We start from the raw sequence: 21,911 nt of genomic DNA, 5'->3' as shown, positions 1-21,911 counted from the left end.
TGATGCTCACCCTCGAGATCAGCATTCAAATGTTCATGCTACCACATGAATGAACTAGTTACTTGTTCAGGCTCCCCCTCAACAGTAGGTATTGAATTCAAGTGCTCCCCCTCTACTTGATCATCTTGCAACAAAGGATGACTGTCAACATGTATCAGAGAGTTCATTGTAGATGGTGAAGTACCATTATCGTGAGTTATAGTCGAATCATCATAATGCTTTGATACTTCAGGAATCTGATTGTCATCAACAATAATTTTTCATTGATTTCCATATGACAACTAGTAGATTCGGGATCAATTAAAGCCTAGATTCTAACCGTGTTAAATGAATATACAATGTAACCTTGCTACAATGGATTCTTGCAAATCAATAAGCACATTATTTTTATACACATATAAGTAAACATTGTGAAACAGGTGCATAATAGATAGTTAAAAATCAAGACGGATCAAAATACTTAAAACATGACTGAAAAGGTGGATTGCATTCGGGTTTTTGGACATGGAAACCCATGATCAAAATCATCCCTTAGTGTATGAGCTAAGGACCAAAAACTCTTTTAAGGTGGCCTATTGAACTGAAAACCCTCCTTGATGGACCATCTCAACACCGAAAACCTTAGGAATGGCCCATTAAGGCCGAAAACAAAATCCTAAAACTCTTAGGACCGAAATCACCATTTAAAGTGGGGTGATTCCGGCCACCTTCAAGGCATACTCAGTGGGTATTTGGTGGAAAAGTTGGTGTTCACCTGGGTAGTAGACGATTCAACTTTAACCCGTTTTACCGAACAAACTACCATGAACAACACTCAATTAACTATCAAAAAACCACACCCATTCTTGGCATTTAAGTCACCTCTAGAGAAACACTTCTTCCAGTCACCAACTCCTGTTTCTTTCCCTATCTTACCTCTCTTCAGGTTCATTCTCCACAAGGAATTCTCTCAAGAACAAGGTAGGTTCTTTGAAATAATCATCACCATCGAAGTGGTCCTTAGAATTTTGGTAAGCCATTTCGAAAATCCCGAGTGTTTTCACACCTTATTTTGTTAATTCCATCTAATTTACACATAATATCATGTGTTAGCCTTCTCAGAGCATACTAGTGTTTTCACACCTTATTTTCCTAGTTTCATCTTTATTATTTGAATGTGAAAATATTTTTCTAAAAATAGTTTTTCTAGTAAAAGTAATCATATTTTTAGTCATCATTGTTTCGGTGGGTTAAAACCCCAGAATATAATGTTTTAACAACATATATTACTACTCGACAAGATTTCAACTTGATATTTATATAAATTTTATATAATTTTTTTTATACAAAAGCATACAAGGCAAACTATGGATAGTTTAGTTCGAGTGTCATAAAACAGATGTCATAAATTTCTAATAATGATACATACTCTTCACCATAGCTACCTAGCGTACACTTTAAGTACTGCATTATAACCAGAGTCTCCTGGAGGGAGAGCGAGATAGTTATGTATAGATGTATACGGGATTGACAACCCCACACCCGAGCTGTTCGCTACAGCTAGACGAGCCAGTCTAGGGTCACAAATATCTACCAATTCCAACACCTGAAGAACGTAGTTAAGGCATAATAGTCACATTAAGCATGGTTATAATAACTCACACAGGGATTAACAATACTATCTTAGTTTACAGGAAGCTTACACTTCACTGATTTTATAAAAAATAAAAAACTACATACCATTTTTCATTACACTATTGCTTACATTTCTTGTCTTAGGCTTTAAGACTATAGTTTACACATAGGAAATTATTGGATTTTCTCGAAACGTACATACAATAACATTTTACAAGGAAAGATACAAGAGTAATACATACATTTTTCTTAGTCTTGAATACAAGACTAATAACATATTTTATAGAAAATATCGGATTTTCTAAAAGGATACGAAAAACCATTTTTAAACAGTTACAACCGTCGTCGTTCAAAATTGCTTATGAACTCACCAACTTTATATTTGACACTTTTCAAAATGAATTGTGTTCTCAGGGAGCCAGTAATAAGTATTCAACTCTTTTGAGATCAAGTGATGCTGCACTATGGAGTTTTACTTCTCTTTTACTTTTGTGTAACTCATGAACAAATACAGTATGTATACTGTGTAAGTTTATACTCTCAATGTAAGATGTTTGGGTTGCTATGTTTCATTTATATTCAACTGTTATGATACTATATAATGACATCACCCACCCCCGAACGTTTCCGCCGTCCTGGTTCGGGGGTGTGACAAATTAGTATCAGAGCATTGTTTATAGTGAACTAGAATATCTAACCATACAAGATATACAACTATAAATACAATGGTACTAAAAATACTCTGACTAAAGGTATACTTTAAATATATAATTATTGTAAAAGAAGTGTACATACATACTAGAAAACAACATTATAATAAGAAGCATTAAGAAGAGTTGGACATCACGACTAAATATAGCCCGATCAACTATATTTATTAGATATATGACCAAAATGTGTTTAGGAGTGGTTGTGGTAGACAACAAATCTAAAAACTTACCAATCCTATACAAAAAAGAGCTAAGAACAAAACCAAAAGAAATAAAATACTATAGGATTATTTTGAATGTATCATATAATTTCTCATACTTACATTCTCTTACAAACACCATGGCAGGTTTCCATCATCCGGGAGATCCCTACTTCCCCAATTAGGGGAATCGGGGTTGGATTGAGGAGGATCCTGAGGAAGATATGGAGGAGATCCTAGAGGAAGAGTTTGAGGAGGAAGTATAGGAAGAGGAGGAGGAAGAGGATGAGTAGGACACAGAGTCTAAAGTCATCGATCCTCCCTACATGGCTAGAGTACTTGCACATCGTTGGGGCTATATTAGCGTTACACCCTTGGGCAGATGACCTCAAGAGATGGAGTTGGCATTAGAGGCAACACCCTCCTTTTGGGATGGAGCAAGGATTTTATGACCTTCGTCATGAAGGACCCACTGACCGAGCCCTTCCCGCGATGATCCATCGGATGTCAGACATTGGAGATCAGGATCAAACGACAGCCAACCGAGTTATGGGGATGAGAATTGTTGTAGTGGTCACATACGCGTGCACTCCGGACCTCAAGAAGGATTACTACCATATGGATCGACTCATAAAGGACCTTACCACCGCCCGAGTGGAGGTAAGGAAATACCAGGAGAGACATGTTGCTCTTGAGGAGAGAATGTTGCTAGCCGAGCGTCTACTAGTTGACCTGCAGGGCACTTCTACTTCATCCAGGCCTCGCGGGGGACTTACTTCCAAGTGAGTAGGATCTATCCTACTCACCATCTATGGTAGACTAGATTTTTGGGTTTGCATCAGTGATACCCCTTTCTTTTTATTTCCTGTACGTAGGACCGACCCTACGTCTAAGTAACTACACTATTCGGAGGGTCATTATGCTGCTAAATTTTTATTTTCAATGTACTGTACACCTTTTTAAAGTTCAATTTTCTCAAAAACATGTACTAGTATCTTATCATTAGTTAAATGAAAATGTGTTTTTATTTTGTTGGGTATTGTTATCTGCTATGTTTTCTCTCTTTATTATTATTTGGTATAATAAATTATCAATTATAAGTACAAGTTAATCACTGTAACAACTAGAAACAAGGGGGTTCAATCACAATAATGTACGAATCTTAACTCATATGAAAAACATATTGTCATTTCCCTTGTGGTAGAAAAATGCAACCCCGAAGATTCAATAGGCGTAAGAACAACACATCATCCACACCACCACCGCCACCTCCCCCTCAAATGGATATTGCAGTATTCCAAGATGTAGTGACCGCAACTGTGGCTGCTGTGGTAGCTGACATCAGCAGTAGTAGAAATGGAGGTGGAAATGGAACAAAAAGTTCTAATCAAAGTGAAAACAAAAGGCACCCAAGGGAATGCACACATAATGACTTTGCAAACTGTAAGCACAATCCTTTCAACGGCACCGGTGGTGCCATTACTTTAATGTGATGGTTTGAAAAGACAGTTAGTGTTTGAAATATGTGCCTGCCCCAAAGAGAGAAAAGTAAAGTTTGCAGCCTATACTCTTTCTGATAGGACTCTTTCATGGTGCCATGGCCACATGAAATCCCTAACACTCCTAGTGGCGAACTCGATGAGCTGGGATAATCTCAAAGTCATGATGCTCGAAGAGTACTGCTTGAGAGGCAAGATACAGAAGCTAGAGTAGGAGACCTGGCAATTTTGTGCCATTGAATTATCACTTCGGAGGGGAAGAAAATAGAATGTTTCATATGGGGGATATCTCCCAGATTAAAGGGAATGGAATTGCCACCAACCCAACAGCTTTCGCTAGCGCCTCACTCAAAATATTATCGATCATGGGGTACAGAAGAGCATAATAACTCCCGTTATGGAAAAGAAAAAGAGAAATGATAATAAATGGAAGTTGGGAAACAAAAAGAAGGGCCAACTAACCCAGGTCCCCTCCAAAAAGCAATAGATAGTGGCGGTTCACACTACTACTACTCCTGCCACATTAGCACCCATAAAGCAATATGTTGGTAATCTGCTAAAGTGCGAAAAATGCCGCTTCCACCACCACGAAGCCTGCAGGGAGATGCAATGCACAACCTGCAACAAGAAAGGGAACACTGCCCGATGCTTCAAGGCCACGACACAACATGCCACCCAACACGCTAATGATGGGGTGAGACAAGCATGTTGTGGATATGGGGAAACAGGCCACTACAAGAGGAACTATCTAAAGGCCAACAACATGAACACAAGGGGAACATGAAGAGTCCTAGCAATAGGACATGAAGAGGCAATGAAGGATCCTACAGTGTTCACTGGCACGTTCCTCCTCAATTACATTTATGCATGCATTTTATTTGATAGTTGGGCAGAAAGAAGCTTTGTAATCATAAGTTTAAACATCTACTCAACCAAAACCCTCAAGCATTAAAAGAAACATTTACTATGGAAATGGATAACGGAAAAAGAGAAACAACAAACGATGTATTCGTAGGGTGAACACTAACTTGGAATAACCACTATTTTCAAATCTACTTAATGTCCGTTACTATTAGGAGTTTTAATGATCATCGGCATGGACTCATTAATCCCCCACCATGTCGATATTATGTGCTACGAGAAGGCTTTTCTCCTTCAGCTACCCGACAATGAAACCCTGGTTATATATGGCGATAAACTAGATACTAACCTTCACTCAATCTTGTGCATCAAGGCACATAAGTATTTACACAAGTAGAACTACTACTTTTTAGCTCATGTGGTTGATAAAAAGAAAGAATAAAAGAACAATAAACACATCGCGAAAGTGTGCGGTTTTGCCGATGTGTTTCACGAGGACCTTCCGGGAATGCCTCCCGAACGACAAGTCATATTTTGGATCGACTTGATACACGGAGCCACACTAATCGCCGAGTTGCCATATAGATTAGCTCATGCAGAGATGAAAGAGATTTCCAGTCAATTGAGTAAATCCAGTCTTATACGTTAAGAAGAAAGATGGGTCATTTCGCATGTGCATCGATTACCGAGAACTAAAAAAGCTCACCATCAAGAATCGATACCCTCTTCCCCGGATCGATGATCTATTTGACCAGCTACAAGGACCAAGCTACTTCTCAAAGATAGTTTAAAGGTCCGGGTACCACCAACTACGGGTCCGAGAAGAAGACATCTCCAAGACTGCATTCCAAACCTGCTATGCTCATTATGAATTCGTAGAAATGCCCTTCGGTCTAACAAATGCACCTGCAATGTTTATGGACCTAATGAACCGATTATGCCGACCCTACCTCGACAACTTCAAGATTGTATTTATTGATGATATACCCGTCTATTCATGAAGTAAGGAACAACACAACCAAAATCTGCGGCAAGTTTTTGAAACACTAAGGGCGGAGAAGTTGTACGCTAAGTTCTCCAAGTGAGAGTTTTGGATCTGCTAGGTGGGTTTTCTGGATCACGTGTTCAGTAAGGAGAGAATACATGTGGACCCTTCCAAAAACAAAGCGATCGAAGGATGGGAAACTCCAAGAACCCCAATAGAGATCATAGAATTCTTTGGACTCATTGGTTACTACAGGAGGTTCATAGATAATTTCTCCAAGATCGTCAAACCATTCACCGCCCTAACTCAGAATGGTGTACCTTTCACCTGGGAGAAGAAAAAAGAGGTTGCCTTCCAAACATTGAAACAAACTCTCTGCAGCACTCCGGTATTGTCTCTTACAGAAGGGACAGAAGACTTCGTGGTGTATTGTGACGCCTACAATCAAGGGTTAGGTTGTGTACATATGTAGCGAGGAAAAGTCATAGCCTATGTGTTAAGACCATTAAAGACCCACAAGGTGAGCTATGCCACACACGATTTTGAGCTGGGAGCAGTCGTATTCGCTCAAAAAATTTAGAGGCTCTATGTCTACGGAACAAAGTGCACTCTTTTCACAGATCTCAAGAGCCGCCAACATGTTCTAAACCAGAAAGAAGTTAACATGAGGCAACGAGAATGTGTAAAAGTACTGAATGATTATGAGTGCAAAATGCGATACCATCCGGACAAAGCCATTGTGGTGGCCGATGCCCTAAGCTGGAAAGAATACTCGAGTCGCCGATTAAGAACATTAACAATGACCATCCATTCCCACTTGTCTTTGTAAATCAAAGAGGCTTAGTTGGAAGCCTTAAAACCAAAAAACATCACAAATGGAGCCTTGTGTGGGATAGACAAGAACCTCACAATAAAAGATGACAGAGCCTACTACCTCATGGACCGGATCTGGACAGCGAAGTTCGGTGGATTCAAAGAGTGGCCATGAATAGATTACACAAAACAAAGTAGTCCATCCATCCAGTTTTGGACAAAATGTACTTGGATCTCAAGCAACATTATTGGTGGCCAAATATGAAAGCCGAAATCGCTACTGGTGTGGGTAAGTGCCTGACTTACGCTAAAGTTAAGGTAGAATATCAGAAGCCCTCGGGTCTACTACAACAACCAGAGAGACCTGAATAGAAATGGGAATGAATAACAATGGAATTCATAACCAAATTTCCCAAGACAACAGATGGACTTCACACCATATGGGTAATTGTCGACCGATTAACCAAATCCGCCCATGTCCTGCCAATAAAGGAGTCATATAAGATGGAAAAGATGACCAGGGCCTATATAAAAGAGATTGTGAGATTACACGACATGTCGATATCTATTATCTATGACAGGGGTAATAGATTACCTCTGTATTTTAGCAGTCAGTTCAGAGGTCAATAGAAACCCTGCTTGATATGAGTACTGCTTACCATCCCCAAACAGATGGAGAGAGTGAGAGGACTATCCAAACCTTCGAAGATATGCTAAGAGCCTGTGTGATAGTCTTCGGCAAGGCATGGGATGCTCACTTGCCACTGATTGAATTCTCATACAATAATAGCTATCACAAAAGCATCAATGTCTCTCCCTTTGAGGCCCTATATGGATGTAAATGCAGATCACCCCTCTATTGGACTGAGGTGGGAGAGACACAACTGGAAAAGGGGCAAGTACCAAATTGCACACTCACCAGGCCCGAGATTATCAGGGAGACGAACGACAAGATCGTTTAGATTAGGGGAAGACTAAAGACATCCAGGGGCCGACAAAAGAACTACGCAGATAAAATATGAAATCCTTTGGAATTTCAAGTTTGTTATTGTGTACTGCTAAAGGTCTCACATTGGAAAGGGGTGATACACTTTGGAAAGCATGGAAAATTGAATCCAAGATACAAAGGACCGTAGATATCCTCGCCAGTATTGGTCTATTGGCTTATAAGCTCCAGTTACCATTCGAACTCAACAACATACACCCTGTCTTCTATGTTTCCAGTTTAAAAAATGCCTATCTAACGAAACTCTTGTTGTCCCGCTTCACGAGATTGAAATAAATGAGAACCTCCATTTTGTTGAGGAATCTGTAGAAATAATAGATAGGGAGGTGAACGAACAAAATAAAGTCGCATCCCTATTGTGAAGGTCCGATGGAGTTTCAAACAAGGACTTGAATTCTACTAGGAACGCAAAGACTAGATAAAGTAAAAGTATCAACATTTCTTACCTAGTTCTGGAGAGACCACTCTAGTTGTAACACCCAAAGTTTGGAAGGCCAAGAAAGGAAAGAAAACCCTAATTTTAAAGGGCGACTCGGCGAGTCTAAGGATGAACTTAGCGAGTCCGAGCGGGATCCGGGTTGAGGAGTAAGTGACCGACTCGGCGAGTCGGCCAAAGGGGACTCGGCGAGTCTGGTCCGTGCGAGGAAAACCCTAGAATCGGGACTTGGAGCCTATTTAAACGTCTCATTCTCTCCCCTAGGGTTCGTTTACTGCCTCTTTCACCCAGAACATCGAATCCTAAGCCCCATTGTTGCTCATTCAAGCTTCCAAGCCATTGTTGGGGTGATTTTAAGGAAGAAGAAGAAGGGGAATCATTGAAGCTTCAAGAATTGGCCTTAGATCTAAAGATTGGGGAAGCTTTCTGAGTTATTGAAGGTATTAAGTCGTTCTCTCCTTTAGATATAGTATGGGTGTGAGTTTTGGGGGTTTTCCATCCATGATTAGTTACCTCTTTTGAGTTAGAAGCTAGATATGAAGTTGTTACTTCAGATCTAAGCATATTATGGTCTTGAGAAGCATAAAGTATCAGCCCTTCGGTGGATTATGGAGCCTCTTTGCCTTAAACCCTAGTTTATGGTGTATTTTGCCTAGATCTCCTTCTCTACATGTAAAGTTTGCAAATTTACGTGAGGAATAGGCTTGGGAAGGGTAGATCTACAGTTTCGAGTCCATGCATGACTCAAAAGTCCTCTGCATGTAAGGAGGTATGAATGGACTCGACGATTCCTTTGAGTGGACTCGGCGAGTAGCATGAAGAGCAGGAGCAACTCGACAAGTGGGATGAACAGCTCGCCGAGTCAGACGAAGATTGCCTTGTACTCGGCGAGTCAGGTTGCGAAACCCCAAACCCTTTAAGTTGAGACTCGAATCAGTGAGTTGAGTGGAGACTCGGTGAGTTGCACAGGTCAGGACTCAGAGATCGGTAGACTCGGCGAGTCATGGACTGACTCGACGAGTCGAGAAGCGAATGGAAGGACTCTGAACATATGAACTCGGCGAGTCAATAGGGTGACTCGGCGAGTAGGGTTGACCTGGAAGGTTGACTTTGACCAGGACTTTGACTTTGACCTAAGTTGACTTGGTTGTCTCTCGGTGGTCAGTTAGACTCAGTGTTGCATTTATATTGGTATTTCATGGAGCAAGGGGAGCAGAAGTTCAGTGAGTTGCTGCGCAGCAGCTAGTGCAATCATCAGCAAGTTCAGCCAGTGCATGTGAATTTCCCTTTGTGTGAATGGGTCTAAGGCCACAATGTTGGCCCATGTAGTTATGAGTAGAAGACCCGGGGGTTAGCCCTAGGCACAATATGCTAGTATGATATTCAGGACGAGGTCCATTAATAGCGGGCGGGTGCCCAACGATTTGTTTGTATGATAGTTTATACTTGTTGTCTGTGTGATACATGCATGTGCCTGGTAGGGAGGTGAGTGTGGGCGAGGTCCCGTATCTCACCAATAGCAGAGTGTGGATGGGGTTTCATATCTCATTATTAGCAGAACAGGGGCGAGGCCCAAGTTAGGGAAGGAATGAGAGTGGGTTGGGCTCGTATCTCACTACCAGTAGGAGCGTGGACGGGGTTCCATGGTTCATCAGTAGCAGGACAAGGGCGAGGCCCAGGATAGGCGAGGCCTTAGGATAGGATCAGTCGTATGAGTTTAGCTTATGTGTTGTGATATGTTTATGTGTTATTACTTGTTGGCAGGCGAGGCCCTCGGACAAGCGAGGTCTAAATGAAACAGATCTGTATCCGAGCAGGGCTTGAAGCTAGGCAAGGCCTGGAGCGGCGGGGCCGTTATAGCGGGCGAGGCCCGAGGTAGGGGGCGAGGCCCAAGATAGTGAGCGTGGCCAGTATGTGCAGTATGTGGTTATGCATGGTATGTGGTAGGATGGGGAACTCACTAAGCCTTGTGCTTACAGTTTTCAGTTTTGGTTTCAGGTACATCCGATAGCGGAGGGAAGAGCTTGGGGTGATCGCATGGCACACACCATTGAATAGACATCCTGGGGATGTTTACTCTGATAATGAACATGTGTTTTGAAAAGTTATACTCTGATTATGTTTTGGAATGATGACTTTGCTTAAAGTAATGTTTTATTAAAAGAAATTTTTGGTCATGAATTTTGGGTCGTTACACTAGTACTAATTTTGGGATGAAATTCCTTTTAAAAGGGAGATATTGTGACAACTAGTAGATTTAGGGTCAATTAAAGCCTAGATTGTAACCATGTTCAATGAATATACAATGTAACCTTGCTACAATGGATTCTTGCAAATCATTAAGGACATTATTTGTACACACATATAACTAAACATTGTGAAACAGTTTCATAACAGATAGTTAAAAGTCAAGATGGATCAAAATACTTAAAACATGACTGAAAAGGTGGATTGCATTAGGGTTTTTGGACATGGAAACCCATGATCAAAATAATCCCTTAGTGGATGAGCTAAGGACTGAAATCTCTTTTAAGGTGGCCTATTGAACCGAAAACCCTCCTTGATGGACCATCCCAACACCGAAAACCTTAAGAATGGCCCAATAAGACCGAAAATAATATCCTAGAACTCTTTGGACCGAAATCACCATTTAAAGTGGGGTGATTCTGGCCACCATAAAGGCATATTCAGTGGGTATTTTGGGGAAAAGTTGGTGTTCACCTGGGTAACTGACGATTCATCTTTAACCCTTTTTATCAAACAAACTACCTCACACAACACTCAATTAACTATCAAATATCCATACCTATTCTTTACTTTTAAATCACATCCAGAGAAAAACTTCTTCCAGTCACCAAGTCTGTTTTCTTTCTCTATCTTACCTCTCTTCTTCTTCATTCTCCACAAGGACATTTCTCAAGAAGAAGCTAGGTTCTTTACAAAAATCATCACCATATAAGTGGTCCTTAGAATTTTGGTAAGCCATTTCGAAAATCCCTAGTGTTTTACACCTTATTTTGTTAATTCCATCTCTTTTACACACAATACTATATGTTAACCTTCTTAGGGTAAAATTAGCTTCAAGGAGTTCATGAAGAGCATACTAGTGTTTAGACTCAAAATCATTTCACAACACTTCAAAACATCCACAAGAAAAACACTCAAGGTGAGCTTCATACCACCATTTTTTCGAGTTTTTCATGTTTTTATGGGGGGGGGGGGGGGGAATACAAGTCAACACATGTTTATCTTATGTATATTTGCTAGTTTCATCTTTATTATTTGAATGTAAAATAACATTTTCTTAAGATGTGGTTAACACTATTGTATCTACATAAAAATCATGTTATATAAGTTGATGTACAAAAAATAAAACTCATTATGTGACACAACTATCAACAAAATATTATGAGTTGTAAAGACTACATGTTTTGGTAATTTTTTTTAAAAAAAATAGCATTTCTAGTAAAAGTAATCATATTTTTAGTCATCACTGTTTCGGCGGGTTAAAACCCCAGAATATAATGGTTTAACAACATATATTACTACTAAGATATCAACTTGATATTTATATAAAGTTTATATAAACAATTTTTACACAAACACATACGAGGCAAACAATGGATACTATTGTTTGAGTGTTATATAACACATGTCATAAATTTCCAATAGTGCAATTAATTCAGTATACAAGGAAAAAGGGAGTCATAGTTCACGTAAATCAGTTAATGCTCTAGTGAGACATACTCTTCACTGTACCTACCTAGCGTACACTTTAAGTCTTCCATTATAACCAGAGTCTCCTGGAGGGAATGCGAGATACTTGTGTATAGATCTATACGGGGTTGACAACCCCACACATGAGCTGTTCACTACAGCTAGACGGACCAATCTATGGTGACAAATATATACCAATTATGATGCTTGAAAAATGTCGTTTAGGCATAACAGTCACATTAAGCATAGTTATAATAACTCACATAGGGATTAACAATACTATCTTGGTTTACGGGAAGCTTACACTTCACAGGTTTTATAAAAATATAAAACTACATACCATTTTTCAGTACATAATTGCTTACATTTCTGGTCTTAGGGTTTAAGACTATAGTTTATATATAGGAAAATATTGGATTTTCTTGGAACGTACATACAATAACATTTTACAAGGAAAGATACAAGAGTGAAACATACAAGTTTATTATTCTTGAATATAAGGCTAACAACACATTATAGAATATATCGAATTTTCTTAAAGGATATGAAAAAAAAAATTAAATAGTTACAAACTCTTTTCATTCAAAAATGCTTATGAACTCACCAAATGTATAGTTGATGCTTTTCAAAAAGAATTGTATTCTTAGGGAGCCAGTAACAAGTACTCAACTCTTTTGAGATCAACTGATGGTGCACTATGGAATTTTACTTTTCTGTCACTTTTGTGTAACACATGAACAAATACATTATGTAAACTATGTAACTTTGTATTCTCAATGTATGCTGCTTGGGTTGCTATGTTTCATTTGTATTTAACTGTTATGATACTATACAGTGATGTCATCTGCCCCTGGATGATTTTGTTATCCTGGTCCGGGGGTGTGACCTGTCAGGAACACAAAAAATTAAGTCATAGTCATCACCGAAAGAATTATCAATTACTGGCTCAGTATTTGTTTCTTGAAGAATAGGCTTGTTTTTAAATGACTTTTGGACACGTTTGACAAAATGATCATCAAAAGTTAGATTAAAAGTTTCTTCAATCTTCCTTGTTTGTTTGTTCCACACTTGATATGCAACAGAGTTAAGTGAATATGCCAAGAATATCCCCTCATCAGCTTTTGACTAAAATTTGGAAAGGTTATCTGTAAGATTGATAATAAAGAAACTCCAACCAAAAACATCGAAAAAATATCACATTTGGTTTTGCATTATTGATGATCCCATAAGGGTGATGTTAAAACAACGATGAATCAAAGATCGATTTTGAGTAAAACATGTTGTTGAAACTTCCTCAACCCACAAATATATGAGGTAAATTGGCATATGTGAGCATCGTTCTTGTTGCTTCACATAGTGATCTATTTCTCCTTTCGATAACACCGTTTTGTTGTGGTATGTTAGGAGAAAAAAATTATGTGGAATTCCAAGATAATTCATAAATGAGACAAGAGCTTGATTATTGAATTCTGTTCAATAGTCACTTCTAATCTTTCTTATTTTTTCGTAGACTTAGTTCAATATGCTTAATGAAATTGATCATTACTCAAGCAGTTTCAGACTTCTGTCTTAGAAACTAAACCTAAGTGAACCTTGAAAAGTCATCGATAATGACCAATATGTACCTTTTCTTTTTTAGCGTCTCAACAGTTGAAGGGCCACAAAGGTTAATCTGAAGTAGTTCAATAGGTACGATGATCTTTGAATCGATGATAATCAGATGACATTGACGATGTTGCTTCCCTTGTTCGCATGATGCACAAAACAAATCGTTATCAAATTTTAAAATATGTAAGACTCTAACAAGATCATTTACCACCAATTTGTTTAGATTTTTGAAGTTCAAGTGAGAGAGTTTTCGATGTCACAACAAACTTAAATAAGACGATGCCTTCGAAAGCAGATGTATTGATGGAATACCAACGATTTGATGGATGTTAAAAGTGAACATGTCTCCTTTTCTCTTCGAATTGAGCAAAACTTCTTTGGTTTGTTTATTCGAACTGACACTTCCTTCTTCATCAAACACAACTTGATTTCCAGTGCCAACAACAAGCTGTGGAACACTTATAAAGAAGGTGCCCCTTAATAGCAATGTAGTATTAGGTTATATAGTTAGGGAAAACCTCTTAATAACAATGTACAATCAGATCCCTTAATACCAATGTATTACAATTTTTATAGATGATGTTATTGGATGAAATTGATTGTTTTGGTATATATTTGTTTCCATATTTGTGTATTATGTGTAAATAAGTATCATAAAGAGGCATCATAAATTCTTATCATAAATAGCTGCTAAAATTTATGACACGCAAATACGTGTCATCTTCATTTAGGACAAGGTCTTTAATGTTACGCAATGCGTGTCATAAATGCGCGTCGTAAGGTTACAACATGCAAATGCGTGTAATTATCCTTTATGACAGGGCCTGCGTTGATATGTATTGTGTGTCGTAAATGAGTGTCGTAACTAGGCATCGTCTATAGATGACGCGCAAAAGCGTGTCGTCTCTCATTATGACAGGGCCTTCCTTGACAGGCATTTTCGCGTCGTCTAGGCATTTTACGACATATATTGCGCGTCTTAAAAGGCTGTTTTTCTAGTAGTGTTAACTTCCCATATTCCTTTTAGTTTTTGCCTTTCAAAAGTGGACGAGCTTCTGTTAAGATTGTTTTCAACTGTGCTTTGATTTGAGAAGAAACCTTATTTTGTTGCATCTTTATTTTCTTCATCAAAAATTTTGTTGATTTCAGGTTTCACTTTTCCCCATCTCCCAAGGTAACAAACACTTGATTTGGAAACACCTCATCATCAGTTCATTCGAAATTTGGATAAACAACAGAGTTCGATTCGAGAGAATAAGGACCTTTTTTGTCACACCCCAAAACCTGAATGCCGGAAACGTTCTGCGGCGGAGGACGTCATGTACAGTTTCACAATAAAGCATAATAGTAAACAAGCAACAATGTCATCCATTTCATTAATAATATAATTTAATACAAGTGTGTTCTGCAAAGTTTATAAGACACCAAAAGTATAAATCAAAATAAGAGATGAGCCTTGAACAAGCTCCATCTTCTCAAAACGTGGTATCGGTACCTGTCTTTTGATGACCTGAGAATACAAGTTATTTTGAAAGAGTTGATCAACTTTAAAGTTGGTGAGTTCATAAGTATTTTAGTGTCACTGTTTTTATAAAAATGTTTGTAAGTATTTGATGAATAAATTTGTAAAAGTTTAAAGAAAATGTTTGTGTCTCCTAGAAAATCCTATTTCTACTAAAGGTAGCCTTCTACCGAGGCTTCAAATGTTCTGTATGTATGTTTCTTGTAAAAGTGTGCATTTTTTCGAAGTGTGGCTATCATTATGAAAATATAGCTTCTACATTACCGTTTATGTGAGAAGCTCACAATGTGAATGCAACGGGAAATAATAAAGTACTTTTGAGTTGTATTATAGTGACTACTGCTATACTAACTACCTTAATCCAATTGTTAATTAAGGTATGATGTGATATGTTTGTAACCATACTTGATCGACTAGTAAAATCCAACACTTGAAGACGTCAAAAAGGTATGACATTCGTCACCCGAAGACCTGGAGGTCCCACTATAGCTAGCACCAAGGTGTAAGACGGTCAGTCCCGTATAGATCTATACACAAATTCATGCTCTCCTCCAGGAGACTCTTGTTACAAAATGAGCCATGGCAGTGATGCCATGCCCCGAAGTGGTGTCTCACATTAATATTATAGTATTCTTGTATATGTATTGTCTGTACTAGTGTAGTGTAGGTTCTCTCTATCTAGAATGTAGTATGTTCTCTTTGTTTCTCATCATAGTATGTTCTCTTGTATAGTGTAGTGTATTGTATGTATTGTTACTATTTATAGTAATCTATATATGTTTCTCTTTATAGTAAGTATTGTTTCTAATTATAGTATTCTCTATCTGTTTCTCTTTATAGTAAGTATTGATTCTCATTATAGTATTCTCTATCTGTTTCTCTTTATAGTAAGTATTGATTCTCGTTATAGTATTCTCTATATGTTTCTCTTTATAGTGAGTATTGTTTCTCGTCATAGCATGTATTGACTCATGTAGGAACTGACTCTTTGTATGTTTCATTATACTAGAAATTGTGAATAGTAACTTCCTAAACTATACCTATGATAGTTTACTAGTAAAGTTGTTTGTATAACTGAGTGTATTGAACTGGGATAAAAGCTTTTATGTCTATACATATATACATAATATATAACTACATATACATTAAACATGGCTTTGACAATATATATATATATATATATATATATATATATATATATATATATATATATATATATATATATGTTTGAAAAAGAGTTAAAAGAAAAGGTTTGGCATATAAGAACAATTTTGATAAAGAGTTTAGTATGTAAAAGAGTTTGATAAACATTCTGAAGTAGTTTGTTTGATAAAATAGTTAAAAGTATAGCAAATCCATTTATTGTTATAGTTATTAATCACATGTGATTGATATAATAACTATAATTTTCCAACTTGTATCCCCCCCCCCCCATAAACGCATTTAAAATCATTTAAAAGGTAGATTAAAGGGTATGAACTCACATGTGGTGAGTGGTTTGGATGAACGAGTGGTATAGGATGCTAAGTGCCAAGTGAAGACTTGATCACACACGGATCTAATTTATCATGTAGTGATACATATAAGCATCTAATTAGTGTTTATAACATCTAATATTGAATTGGAACAACCTTATGGACTAGAAAAACCTTGTTATGAAGTATTAAACCACATAGGGTTGCATATAAGGGGTGTAGGGCCTCACATAGGAGTTTACAGCCCTTATTGTAAAACCCCGTTGAGTTTACGGCCCAATGGGTTTATGTACGTAAAGTCATGGTAATTTGTACAATTTTGTATGATAAGGTCTTACAATCATGGGGGATGTGATCTAGTCTCATGTCTAAGCCTTAGGAAGAGTTTAAGGTCCAAATGCCCCACTAATTATGGTTTACGGCCAAAGGAGATTGCCTTGGCCGTAAACACCTTTTTTTCTTGAATTCTTGATGTTTTCAAGGTGTTTAATATGTGATTCAAGTATATAACAAGATAAGGGTAGTGTACTTATGTATTAGAAGCTGGTAAGGGTGTTTAAGGCCCAAAACACTAGTGAATGTTCTTGGTGTTCGTGGTGAAATGAAGAACACTTGAAGATCTAACCAAAAGAATAGATTTCATGGATGAAATCATGTATATTCACTAGATATGGAAGGATATCAAGTTGAAAATGTATATATTACTTACTAGATTGAATATTTTGATGAATGTTCTTGATGATAGTTGGGAGAGAATTTGTTTCTAGGCTTGCAAAGGTGAATAATGAGGAAGAAATGGAGGAATATCATGTATATGGCATGAGTTTACGGCTATAAACTCACATAGTGTGGCCATAAACTCCACATGATAAAGTTTAAAGCTTCATTTTTAGGTTAAAACATAAATAGACACTTCCTATCAAATATTCCTTTGGTGTACTAGGCTCAGAATGCTCAAACCGACTCTAAACAGTGCTAAAAGTTAGCAGAAACAAGTATGACTTTGATTGGAGTGAATGGTTTGTACAAGATAGAAATTTAGGGTTGTCACATCACCCACCTCCCCCCCCCCCCGTTAGAGAGAATTTCGTCCTGAAATAAGAGTTTAAGCAATTAAGTTACAAATAACTAAGCCAATGGCTGAGGATGTTTCAATTTCATTTGATCCTCGCGCTCCGAAGTGAATTCCGGTGCTCGCTTGGCATTCCAAGGAACCTTCACTTTCAGGATACGACTTTACTTCATTTGCTTGACCTCTCAGTCCATGATCTCTACAGGTTTTTCCACGAAATTAAGGCTCTTGTTGATCTCGATCTCGTCGAGTGGGATTACAAGAGTCTCATCGGACAGACACTTCCTCAAGTTCGAGTCGTGGAAGGTAGAATGTACGTTACTGAGTTTACGAGGTAGATTTAGTTTCTAAGCTATAGAGCCTATTCTAGCGAGAATCTCGAAAGGCCCTATGTATCTTGGATTTAGATTTCCACTCTTTCCGAAGCGTATCAAGCCCTTTTAGGGTGAGACTTTCAAAAAAACACGGTCTCCCACCTGGAATTCCAAAGGCTTCCTTCTCTTGTCAGCGTAGGTTTTCTGTCGGTCTCTAGAGGCTTTCAATCATTCATGAATCTGAATGATCTTCTCTGTCATTTCCCGAATGATCTCCGAACCTATGAGAGTGCTATCAGGAACTCGTCCATTAGCTAACTAGGTGTCACCCACCTCAGCCCAGCACAGAGGGGATCCGCACTTCTGGCCATAGAGGGCTTCAAATGGAGCAGCTTTTATGCTTGTGTGATAATTGTTGTAGGAAAACTTGACAAGTGGTAAATGAGTATCCCATGCCTTCCCAACGTCAATCACACAGGCTCGCAACATGTCTTCCAAGGTTTGAATAGTCCTCTCACTTTGTCCGTCGGTTTGCGGATGGTAGGTTGTACTCATGTCCAACCTTGTTCCTAGGGAACTTTGTAGTGATTGCCAGAACCTCGAAGTGAATGTACTATCACTATCAGAGATAATGGATATGGGAACACCATGCATTCATACGATCTCCCTAATTTAAGTTCTTGTTAATTTCTCCATCTTGTCAGACTCTTTGATAGGCAGGAAGTGTGCGGACTTGGTTAACCTGTCAACGATCATCCATATGGTATCGAGACCACCCGTTGTCTTGGGAAACTTGGTTATGAAGTCGATCATGATCCGTTCCCACTTCCATTCAGGTATCTTCGGCTATTGAAGTAAACCAGATGGTTTCTCGTATTCGACCTTAACCTTTGCGCAAGTAAGGCATTTACTCACGAAGGTAGCAATCCTGCTTTCATGTTAGGCCACCGGTATAACTTCTTAAGATCCAGATACATCTTAACTGAACCTGGGTGGACGGAATATCGAGAGTTGTGTGCCTCGGTCATGATCAAGTCTCTGAATCCACCATGTTTCGGTGTCGAGATCCGATCCATGAAATATAAAGCTCCACCACCCTTGACTTCCAAGCTCTTATCCATCCCTCTTAGGGATTCACTCGCCACATTTTCAGGTTTCAAAGCATCGAGTTGAGCCTCCTTAATTTGTGTGGACAAGTGTGAATGGATAGTCATAGTTAATGATTTCATTCTACGACCAGAGTATTCTTTCCGACTTAGGGCGTCAGCTACTACGTTGTCCTTGTCGGGATGATAAAGAATTTCCCATTCGTAATCATTGAGTAGCTCCACCCACCGTCGTTCACTCATGCTGAGCTCATTCTATTCGAATATATGTTGTATGCTTTTGCGGTCTGTAAAGATAGTACTTTTCGTACCATACAGATAGTGTCTCCAGATCATTAGAGCAAACACAACTGGAACTAACTCAAGATCAGGTGTGGTGTAGTTGACCTCGTGTATCTTCAGCTGTCTTCAGGCGTAGGCAATGACCTTACCTCGTTGCATCAGAACACAACCAAGCCCTTGATTGGATGCATCACAGTAGACCACGAAGTCTTCTATTCCTTCTGGGAGGGATAGTATCGGTGTGGTGCATAAGGCTTGTTTCAGCATTTGGAATGCTTTCTCTTGTTTCTCTTCCTAGTCAAAGGCCATGCCTTTCCTGGTCAATGTTGTAAGCATTTTTTCAATCCGAGAGAAGTTCTGAATGAACCTATGATAGTAGCCAGCGATGCCTAGAAATTGATGAATTTCTGTAGGCGTCTTCGGTGCTAACCAGTTCTCAATTGCCTTGATTTTAGAAGGGTCCACATGAATTCCCTCTTCACTAATACGTGACCCAGGAATTCGACACTTCGAATCCAAAACTCGCATTTAGAGATCTTCGTGTAGAGCATATATGATCTTAGTGTTTCCAAGATCTGGCATAGATGCTTCTTATGCTCTTCCTTACTACCAGAGTAGATAAGTATGTCATCGATGAAGAAAATGACAAACTGATCAGAGTACATTCGGCATACCCTCTTCATTTAGTCTATGAATAATGTGGGCGCATTGGACAATCCGAATGGCATCACTACGAACCCCTAGTGTCGATAACGAGTTCGGAAGGATGTCTGCAGGACATCCTCCTCTAGCACTCGTAACTGCTGATACCCGGATCTCAGATCTATCATTGAAAATTAATTCTCCCCTTGAAGTTGGTCGAGCAAATCATCTATGCGAGGCAGAGGGTAACGATTCTTAATGGTAAGCTTTTTGAGTTCTGTATAGTCGATGCACATACGAAAGGATCCATTTTTCATCTTGACGAACAAGACCAGAGCTCCCCAGGGTGAGAAGCTTGGTCTCATATAGCCCTTGTTGAGTAGTTCGTTAAGTTGACCAGACAATTCTTGCATCTCTGCATGTGCTAGCCGATAAGGCGATTTGGCTACTGGGGTAGCCTGTGGAACTAAGCCGATTCTTAACACAACTTGACGTTGTGGAGGTAATCCTGGGAGTTCTTCTGGAAAGATATCGGGAAAGTTGCATACCACTGGGATGTTCTCAATGTCCTTCATTTATTGGCTCACATCAACAACATGAGCAATGAAAGCGTGACATTCCTTTAGCAAGTATTTCTGGGCTAGAATACTTGAGATGATGCGAGGGTTCGTGCCAGGTTTGTCGCCATAGACTACTAGAGTTTCACTAGTCGGAAGATTAAGGTGAACAACCTTTTTCTAGCACATGATGTCAGCACGATGTAGACTCAACCAATCCATGTTGATAATGATGTTGAAACTTTTAATTGAGACCAGCATGAGGTGGATTGAAAATGAATGGCTATCTATAGTTAGAGTACATCCTATGTATATATTGCTTGTGCTCTCAGTCTTTCTGTTACCCATTTCTACAGTGAATGGATCTTTAAGTGTTTGTGATTTTTGCTTAATTAAATGAGCAAATTTTTTGTTCACGAAACTCCTCCCCGCTCCACGAACAAACAGAATTCATGCATAAGAGTTATCGAGGAGAAACATACCAGTGATCACCGTGGGGTCGGCAACTGCTTCCTCATGACTTATAGCCAAAACCCTTCCTACTCCACTAGCATTCCCTGCCTTCGGGCGGTTCCTTTTGTAGTGTCCCACCTCGCCACAGCCGTAGCAATCCTGGCCTACACCAGCACCGGGGACTTGGTTGATTGGCCTTGAAAAAGATTTGCAGAAACAGGAAGTGTGCCCCTTGTTGTTGCAGCTACAACACTACATTTCTCGGCAGGGTCCATTATGGTGTAAGTTGCATTTGTTGCACTTCAGCAAACTCCCCATGTACTGCTTTACAGGAGCAACAGCGGCAGGTGCGATTGCAACATGAACTGCGACGACCTGCTGCTTTTTGGCGGCTTTTTGCTTCTTCTTGTCATCCTACAATTTCCACTTGTTGGCACTGGCTTTCGAGGGTTCCGAGATGGCTAAGGTTGTCGTTGTTGACGATGGGGTACGAACCCCATGGTTAATGAGCCGTTCTGCCAATCCCTTGGCACTATTGAAGGTAGCAGGGTTTGTAGCTAGTACATTCCCGTGGAATGGAGACACCAGCACCCATATATACCTCTCAACCTTCTTTACTTCAGAAAGGACCATTCCTGGACATAGTGCTACCAGATCGTTGAATCTGGCAGTATACGAAACTATGTTGGAGCGCTTCGTGGTTAGGCTCCAACTTCAACCCTTGGGCAGTATTCCTCGATTTTGAGCTCTTTCAGTGCTTCCCAATCGATAGCATTTGCCACTATAAGAGATAGCAACTTGACATGGCTATTCCCCCACGTCAAAGCTCAGTCCGTGAAGGTACAAATGGCAAATTTGACCTTGCTCCTTTCCGGACAGGAACAAATCTCAAAGATTGATTACATCTTCTCGAACCATTGCGAGAGTGCAATGATACTACCACTCCCATTAAAGGACCTGGGTTTGCAGCTATTGAACTCCTTGTATGAACACTCCCTAGCACGTACTGGAGCTTCGACAACAGTGGGAGGCACATAAG

Source organism: Lactuca saligna, chromosome 7 (genome assembly GCF_052625555.1).
Source record: "Lactuca saligna cultivar CGN05327 chromosome 7, ASM5262555v1, whole genome shotgun sequence".
In the NCBI taxonomy this organism is placed as follows: domain Eukaryota; kingdom Viridiplantae; phylum Streptophyta; class Magnoliopsida; order Asterales; family Asteraceae; genus Lactuca; species Lactuca saligna.
Note: the sequence above shows the minus strand (reverse complement) of the source record.